Below are 9,211 nucleotides of genomic sequence, written 5' to 3' on the forward strand. Positions count from 1 at the left end.
TCTGACAAGTTGGGCAAGTATCTCCCCAGGTAGTGCACCATACCTAGGAACCTCCGCAGGCCTGGCACGTCACATGGTGCTTGCATCTCCATAATGGCGCTCACCTTGGATGGGTCGGGCCGAATGCCCTCCTCGTCGATGCAGTGACCCAGGTATGTCAGCCTTTTCTGACGCAGGCAGCACTTCCCCTCGTTGAGCTTCAAGCCAGCGTCCTTCAAGATCCGTAGGGCTGCCTGGAGTCTCTCTTCGTGCTGGCTCTCGTTCTTGCCATGGACGAGGATGTCGTCCATAAACACCTCCACTCCCTCCTGGTCGCAGAACAGCACGGACATCTCCCTCTGAAAAATTTCGGAGGCACTGGAGATTCCGAAAGGGAGCCTCCTGAAAAAGTATCTCCCCATCGGTGTGATGAATGTTGTGAGCTTGGCAGTCTCTCTATCTAAGGGAATTTGCCAAAACCCGCTGGCTGCATCCAGCAGTGAAAACACGCGTGAGTCTGCCAGCCTCGGCAGTATGTCATCTATGGTGGGCAGCACATACCTCTCTCTCTTTATGGCTGTGTTGAACCGTTTTAGATCGACACAGATCCTCACCTCGCCTGACTTTTTCGGGACCGGGACCATAGGAGCGCACCACTCCGTCGGCTCCTTCACCTCCTCGATGACGCCACATCTCACCATCCTCTCCAGCTCAGCTCTGACCTTGGGAAACAAAGGGGCCGACACTCTCCTCGCAGTGCTCACACTGTACAGGACAGCATCCTCTCTGAGGCGGATTTTGACTGGCTTGACCATCAATAGGCCCAGTTCTGCATTCCGCTTTCGTCGTCGCGTTACTTCTGACACCATGTGTAAGTCTCTGCTTATATATAAAATGATGGCCACGCCCGAGTATAATCCACTTGACTTTATTGTGCTCAAGGAGCAGCACAGCAGGAGAGTAAATCAGTATAACTGACTCGGCTTCGCGCCGTTACATGCTTATGTATGAACTTGTGTTACCCACACGCATGCGCACATACATGACACCTCCATTTAGTCTCACTTTCTTTTAGTCTCTTATCTAGTTTCTCTTCTTGTCTTTAAATTGTTGTATTCTATTTTAACCTGGATTTTATCCACTCTGGACAGGTTTTACATAATAAGGGATTTGTCACCACCTAGTGTTTTTTTTTTCTGTATTGGTTCCTTTTGGTTTTTAACATTTTGTATTTTTTTGTGTGGTCCTTTGGTTTTAGGCTTGCTTAATTAACCCCTTTGGCACTTTATTCTTGTTTGCACTAGCACTTTTTTATTATAGCACTTATGCTGGAACCTTACTGTTGAACCCCTTGATTGGCTAATTGAATAAATTAATATTTATGGCTTATACAGTAGGCTATATGAATTTATTTATTTATTTATTTATTGGTTGGTTTAACACCTCTCCCTTTCTAAATGTACTATTTCTGCCCTATACTCCTTTTATGTCTAGTTTTTAGCCTTTTTGTGTTTGTAGGAGTCTCCACCCTTTTACTTTTTCTTGATTTCTGATAGGCCCGTGCGCTGAAACCTTCGCCCACATGATAACTGGGCTGAGCTATGATTGGGTTACAGCATAACACCTGCCGCAGGGCTACACCTAGGTGGTGAGAACTCGGGCTGTCATTGGACAGAGAAGAATTTGTACCACACCGTTGAGGCTGTTTTTTACTTGAGTTAGTTGAGTTCACTTGCTCAAGCTGTCACTTGTTCACGGCGTACGTGGACACACAATTGATTGTCGATACAAATAGCTTAAGAGCCCATACTGCGCATACGGAGGAACGTTCTTTTAAGGATGGGTTCATCTGCTAGCCTCCTGCTTGTCATTTACTGCTGTAATGTCTCTGCAAGGTATTGGTCATTTCTTTTAATTTTCCGTCTTTTGGATAGGCTACCATAGCGATCTGAATCTAGTCCCAATTTCCAGAGGTGTGGACTCGAGTCATGTGACTTGGACTCGAGCAGGGCTCAACATTAGCTTTTAAAAGTGGTTGCCAACTGGGCAACCACGCATGAGGTTTTGGTTGCCAAATACAAAAAAATGGTTGCCCCATTATTAAAGGCCTATTATTTCAGTTTTCTCTGTGCACTAAAATAAGGCATATCTTTAATGTCTTGGATACATATTGTCAGTATGTTTAATGTGGTGTGTAGGGCTAATTGAGTACACATGGGTTGTGTGTACAGTAGGCATAATTGAGTGCCTGTCACTTTAAGAAATACGTGGTGAGAGTAATTAGCCTAAGTGAATAATAATAGTTGCGCATAGGCTACGGATGCAATCGGAGGTGCAAGTGTCTTCTAATGTTCATGAATGATTTAGTGACCACTACACGAATGACATACGTGACCTGAGCTAACGGCATGGCAGCTCTCTCCACATGTAAAAGTTTGCCAAGGTTGCGTAGCCTTCTAAATGACGTTGAAACCCAAAAGTAGGCCTAAATTGCCTAAATCATATAGCAAGCCTAGACAGGTTAGCAACACAAATTTGAGAGATACAAGAGAGCAAATCAACTTGATATTAGCCTATTATTATGTGTTACAATAGCGTCACTTAAACTAGCAGCCATGTTTCGCTGTTTATGCACTGCTGCGCATAGGCTACAGTACGTGTGTGAGGGGGAAAAAGACGCACAGCCACAGGCTTCTAGGGGAGGGGGTGCCTGCTTTGCGCACACGCATGTTAGGCTACTTCAGAAGAACACGGTAATTCTTAAAAGTATCGTAAAGTCGGCTAACATTAGGCATTGTGACATTTTTAGTTTGTATCGGTGAACCGTACAACACCAATCGCCTACTTGAAAAAAGTTTAATTTGTTTACTATTAGCTGCGTTAATTTGCCGGGCCATCCCGAATCAGAAAGTTTACGTTGCCCACCACATGTGTGAAATGCTGAAATGTATGTGTATGTACTGATAATTATACCAACAAATTAAAATAATAAGCAAACTACAGGAAAAATGGGGAAATGTTGTGGTTGCCACAGGGGCAACCAGGGGTGAGGAATTGGTTGCCACTTGTCATAATTTGGTTGCCCGGGGCTACTGGGCTACCGTTAATGTCGAGCCCTGGAGTCATGAATTTGATGACTTTAGACTCGACTTGACAAAATATAAAAAGACTTGCAACTCGACTTGGACTTGAACATCAATGACTCGGACTTTCCGTTGGACTTGCGCCTATTGACTTGTAAAGACTTGCTACTTCCCATAAAAAAACAAAGATAAAAAGACAAAAGTATAATACACGGACTGATCAGATAGCAAATCATTTTGGCTTTCCTTTGGCATACATGTGGCCTCTTTGGGCTTTGTTTGGCACATGAAAAGGCCACTCAAAGGTTTTTGGGCAACCTGTGGCTTAATTATGATCTGCCTTAATTCTGGCCAAGTTATGGATTACGTCTGGTTAGCCAGCCGACAAGGTGATGAGCGGGACCGCATCTCATGACTTGCGCGTGCGTTCTTTGGGCGACCTATGGCTTAATTATGATTTGCCATAATAAATAAAGGGCGCCATGTAATTCTGGCTAAGTTATGGATTACGTCTGGTTAACCAGCCGACAATGTGATGAGCGGGACCGCATCTCATGATTCATGGGTGAGCTTTGGCTGTATCATGGCTTGCCAAAAGAATGCACAGAGACCGGGAATTTTGAACATTTGAATTGCCCAGAGAAGAGCCTCCATCAGTTTGCCGTTGTGATAACTGAAGGTATGTAGCCTACATTTATTCTCTTCATCAAAAAAGATGTTGTTCTTGTGTATAATAACGTTACGCCTTGTGTTTAATGTAGCCTAAAAAGACGTGTTAGATTTGAAGTAGGTAAATCGAGTACACCCGCTACCTTGGCGAGCAGGCTAGGCCAATAAGCGAGTTAGCGTACCGGTTGGAAATATGCAGACAAAAAAAATATAGCCTTTGCGTATTGCAGAAAGCTCTCACCGTTAAACCTACGAATCCGTTGGCCCAACTTGTTGCTAACTGAGGATCTTGCTCTCCTAGCAGTACATTAATCTCTTCAGGAGACTGTCATTGAGAGCTAGTGCCATAACTGTAACTTCACAACATAACGTAATCAATCACGTAGGCCTAAAGGAAGTTAGATAATTGGAGAAACGCATTTCCCCATGCAGTAGGCCTTGTTCCTTTGTAAAAAATAATGTCCAATTGTACATTTCAGAATATTCTATGGTAATTAGGCCTAATTTCTCTGGATGTGACAGAACTCTGTTTGGATGTTTTAGGAAAAGGCTATGGCTGTCCTATGCATGGCGGAGGGTGTAAATAGATAGATGGATGGCTAGCTGGGCAAATACATAGCCTACATGACATACCTACATATGTTGAGGATTCAGAACTGCCTTTTTATTCATGGATTTCATCAGGTCCCTTTCCACAGGTGTATTAATCAAGCACCATGCAGTCTGCATTCATAATCAAGGTGCTTGATTTTATACACCTGTGTAAAGGGACCTGATGAAACCCATGAATATTAAATGATGCTTTTGTATTTTTCAGCTCTTCTGCGTGACCTGTTGGTGAACCAACAAATCCTGTTGGACCAGCAGAGGAGCATGTGATACAAATAATTCAAGACCTACACTAATCCATCAAGATGTCCCCCACCTCCAGGCATATTGCCTATTTTCCCCTGGGTGACACACAGGTTCTGGAGGCCTTGGAGGGTGACCTGGCAACCCAGCGGGACCTTCGTCAGGAATTGGTGAGCTGCTTTGATTTCTCTAAGAGTGGGTAATGCTGAATGAATGGTAAAAATATTATGGTAATACAACCGGACCGGTTCCCAGTGGGCATTTGATATCAATTTGACATCAATATGACATCGAACATTGATGTCAAAATTACGTCACGAAATAGGTCTAGAATGAAAGTCATATTGACGTCAATGTACTGATGTCAATTTGATGTCAAGATTTTGACCTCTGCTGATGTCATTTTGATGTTATTTTGATGTCATGTTTTGTCGGGATTTGATGTCAATTCAACATGTATTTGATGTCATGATGGTTGATTACATTTTGATGCTATTTTGATATCATTCAATATCAGGCTTTGATGTCAATTCAACATTTATTTGACATCAAGATGTCATGATGTTGATGTCATTTCCATGTCAAGTTTTGTTGGCATTTGATGTCAATTCAACATTTATTTGATGTCAAGATGTCATGATGTTGATGCATAGGAAGACAATGTTTTAATGCTATTTTGCTATCATTCAATATCAAGCTTCGCTGTCAATTCAACATAAATCCGAAATCAAACATTAATGACAAAAGTATGAACATTTATTGACAAATTTTGATATAATTTCAATGTCAAGAATCACTCAGGACAGGATGAGAAAGCGTAGACCCCCAAACCAGACTGGAGCCACTTGTGAATAACCTGTAACACAGATACATAAATGTACATTTCATTAGAGAGCTTTTCGGTAGAGGGTAGGTTTTATTACAGCAGACAAAGGAATTTAAGCATGTTGACATTTACCTTCACTTCGTCCTGAACTAGTAACACCAGTTACAGAAGCATATGGTTATTTTTATTATTAATGTTTAGACCAAAAGTCAAATAAATCAAATGTAAAACTGTATAGCTTACTTCACTTGGGTGGCAGGACAGGATGAGAAAGCGTAGACCCCCAAACCAAACTGGAGCCACTTGTGAATAACCTGTAACGCAGATACATAAATGTACATTTCATTAGAGAGCTTTGAGGTAGAGGGTAGGTTTTATTACAGCAGACAAAGGAATTTAAGCATGTTGACATTTACCTTCACTTTGTCCTGAACTAGTAACACCAGTTACAGAGGCATATGGTTATTTTTATTATTAATGTTTAGACCAAAAGTCAAATAAATCAAATGTAAAACTGTATAGCTTACTTCACTTGGGTGGCAGGACAGGATGAGAAAGCGTAGACCCCCAAACCAGACTGGAGCCACTTGTGAATAACCTGTAACACAGATACATAAATGTACATTTCATTAGAGAGCTTTTGAGGTAGAGGGTAGGTTTTATTACAGCAGACAAAGGCATTTAAGCATGTTGACATTTACCTTCACTTCGTCCTCCTGAACTAGTAACACCAGTTACAGAGGCATATGGTTATTTTTATTAATAATGTTTAGACCAAAAGTCAAATAAATCAAATGTAAAACTGTATAGCTTACTTCACTTGGGTGGCAGGACAGGATGAGAAAGCGTAGACCCCCAAACCAGACTGGAGCCACTTGTGAATAACCTGTAACGCAGATACATAAATGTACATTTCATTAGAGAGCTTTTGAGGTAGAGGGTAGGTTTTATTACAGCAGACAAAGGCATTTAAGCATGTTGACATTTACCTTCACTTCGTCCTGAACTAGTAACACCAGTTACAGAGGCATATGGTTATTTTTATTATTGATGTTTAGACCAAAAGTCAAATAAATCAAATATAAAACTGTATAGCTTACTTCACTTGGGTGGCAGGACAGGATGAGAAAGTGTAGACCCCCAAACCAGACTGGAGCCACTTGTGAATAACCTGTAACGCAGATACATAAATGTACATTTCATTAGAGAGCTTTTGAGGTAGAGGGTAGGTTTTATTACAGCAGACAAAGGCATTTAAGCATGTTGACATTTACCTTCACTTCGTCCTGAACTAGTAACACCACTTACAGAGGCATATGGTTATTTTTATTACTGATGTTTAGACCAAAAGTCAAATAAATCAAATGTAAAACTGTATAGCTTACTTCACTTGGGTGGCAGGACAGGATGAGAAAGCGTAGACCCCCAAACCAGACTGGAGCCACTTGTGAATAACCTGTAACGCAGATACATAAATGTACATTTCATTAGAGAGCTTTTGAGGTAGAGGGTAGGTTTTATTACAGCAGACAAAGGCATTTAAGCATGTTGACATTTACCTTCACTTCGTCCTGAACTAGTAACACCAGTTACAGAGGCATATGGTTATTTTTTATTATTAATGTTTAGACCAAAAGTCAAATAAATCAAATGTAAAACTGTAAAGCTTACTTTACTTGGATGGCAGAACCCCCAAACCAGACTGGAGCCACTTGTGAATGACCTGCAACACAGATACATAAATATGCATTACGTTTATCATCAGAAAGAAATGGCCAAATATTTATCATAACCAATAATACACCCCATTAAAAAATGCATTATATTGGGATCCACAGAATATGGTGCTGATCATTTTAGCTCCTCTGCCCATATATTCTAAACATTCACAACAAAGTGTCTGGTCCTTGCCAAGGCAAAGCAAGGACAAACATGAAGTCAACAACTGCCTCTTCTATTTTGCCTCTTCTCAGTTAAATCTTACTCCAAGGAACGTTCAATGTCATTAAATGAACTCGTAGACGACAGTATTTCTACATGAAAATTTAAAACAAATAGCCTCGTGCCCTTTGTGCATTTATATTTCGTAAAAGTTAGAGAGTAATCTCTAGCAGCTACAGTTCAATCTAAAAAGTCACCAGGAAACACGTCTGGAAACCGGACTTTTTAGATTGAATAGTAGGCCTGTTTGCTGGTTTCTAACGTGTACAAAATATAAGCACGAGTCCCAACGCTATTTGTTGCTGCCAGCAGAGAATGTCGAGCTATGACGTATGTGTTTGAGCATGCGGCAGCTGGTTAGCGCTACCTTATTAGAACTAGCAGGCTACTGCTAACGTCATTCATAATTTAAAACCATTAGCTAGCAGCTAACGTTATCCCGGACTGGTGAACAATGTGAAATCAGCCTCCCTCCCAGAAAGAAATGATGTTTAGACACATCCGAATTGGCCTACGTTTTCTTAAAGACTCCCGAGTCCAACATCTAAGCTTTCATAACGTTAACAAAAACTAGTTTTCCTGTAACTTTAATGCTATCGTTAGCTAACAAGCTAACGCTAGCTAACGCAAGCCAACTTTTGTTGTTCACAAACACAAAGTTAGCGTTAAACCAAATTAAACGTTGCTCATTTTAAACTCAGTTCTGAGTATAGCTTTCATTAAAAGGGTAACAAAGCCCCAGTTGGACAGGATTTAGCCCTGTCTAAAGTGGGCTAAATTAGCTTGCGAAAGCTAGCAGCTAGACCGTAGCTGGTGTGTAAATATGAGCAATATATATCTGCAGACCAGCAAATCTTCGGATAATATCAGCAAATAAAGCTAGATAAGTAGGTTACTTGTGTTATGGAAGTACTTTTTCAGTGGATAGACTCGGTAGCTGCATAAATAAAGCATATAGGAGCATACTTACAGTGAGCCTTCAGACGCCGCTGTTTCGTCTTCTTCCACTTCATCAACGAGAAATTTGAAAACTGAAGGAGCCGTTAGGACTGGAAAGGGCGCGTTCGATGTGCGTATCCACACGGAGTCCGCCGCAGAGGGTCCGTTTTGGAACCCTCTGCTGTGTGGGTCAGGATGTTGAAAAACTCGCGTCGATTTACAATGAGTAGGCTAATAATATACCTTTTCAGACATTTTAACAGACGTTGTTTTGACATAAATTTCACATCAATTTGACGTCTTATTTCCTGACATCAAATTAACGTTGATTTAATGTCAATAATATAGACCTGAGATGTAGGGACCAGAAAAAACATGTTAGATTGATACCTTTGTTGGGCCTCTTTACAACCACAAAGAAATCATTACAAAATATAATGAAATTATGCATATTTATGCACGTCATACATGTTGGTCAAAATCTTGACTACTTGTTGATGTCAAATTGACGTCAGGATGCCAGCTGGGTTATTTTTCTTTTGTAGGTCATCACTATAGGATTGGCAGGGGGAGCCGATGTCAAAGATTTCTCTTTTTTTTTGAGAAACTGCATCTGAAGGCAGTAGTGATGGGTAAGCATTTAACTGTTCATCACTGTTTATTACAAGCATCCTGTTCTAGGCTGATAACTCTTTTCCAAAAGCTCCTGCACCTATATGCGGATTCTGTCAGACAATTATTCTTAGTAGAATTTAACAGAACTGAACTTCCAGAAAACTTCCTGAAATGTTTCTTGGAGACACAGACACACAGCCCCACAAACCTATCTCCCACACTATGAGTTCTATTGGAACTTGCATCGTGAAAAATTGCTGTTTAAACCCAGTTATATCTGTTAAAATCACTGACACACACTTTCTTT

The 9,211-nt window shown here is 40.9% G+C and overlaps 2 long non-coding RNA genes across 2 annotated transcripts; both read right to left on the reverse strand.

The window, feature by feature from the left end:
* Nucleotides 1-5,317: 5,317 nt before the first annotated feature.
* On the reverse strand, nucleotides 5,318-6,004 carry LOC134079458 (uncharacterized). Its single transcript, XR_009939068.1, has 3 exons — nucleotides 5,937-6,004; nucleotides 5,653-5,723; nucleotides 5,318-5,439 (listed from the first exon to the last, which is right to left on the reverse strand). It is a non-coding gene; the product is annotated as an uncharacterized LOC134079458 (long non-coding RNA).
* Nucleotides 6,005-6,812: 808 nt separating this feature from the next.
* LOC134079459 (uncharacterized) lies at nucleotides 6,813-8,389 on the reverse strand. The gene is made up of 3 exons (XR_009939069.1): nucleotides 8,321-8,389; nucleotides 7,081-7,132; nucleotides 6,813-6,865 (listed from the first exon to the last, which is right to left on the reverse strand). It is a non-coding gene; the product is annotated as an uncharacterized LOC134079459 (long non-coding RNA).
* Nucleotides 8,390-9,211: the final 822 nt, after the last annotated feature.

The sequence above is a fragment of the Sardina pilchardus genome, chromosome 5 (assembly GCF_963854185.1).
Source record: "Sardina pilchardus chromosome 5, fSarPil1.1, whole genome shotgun sequence".
Classification (NCBI taxonomy): Eukaryota; Metazoa; Chordata; class Actinopteri; order Clupeiformes; family Clupeidae; genus Sardina; species Sardina pilchardus.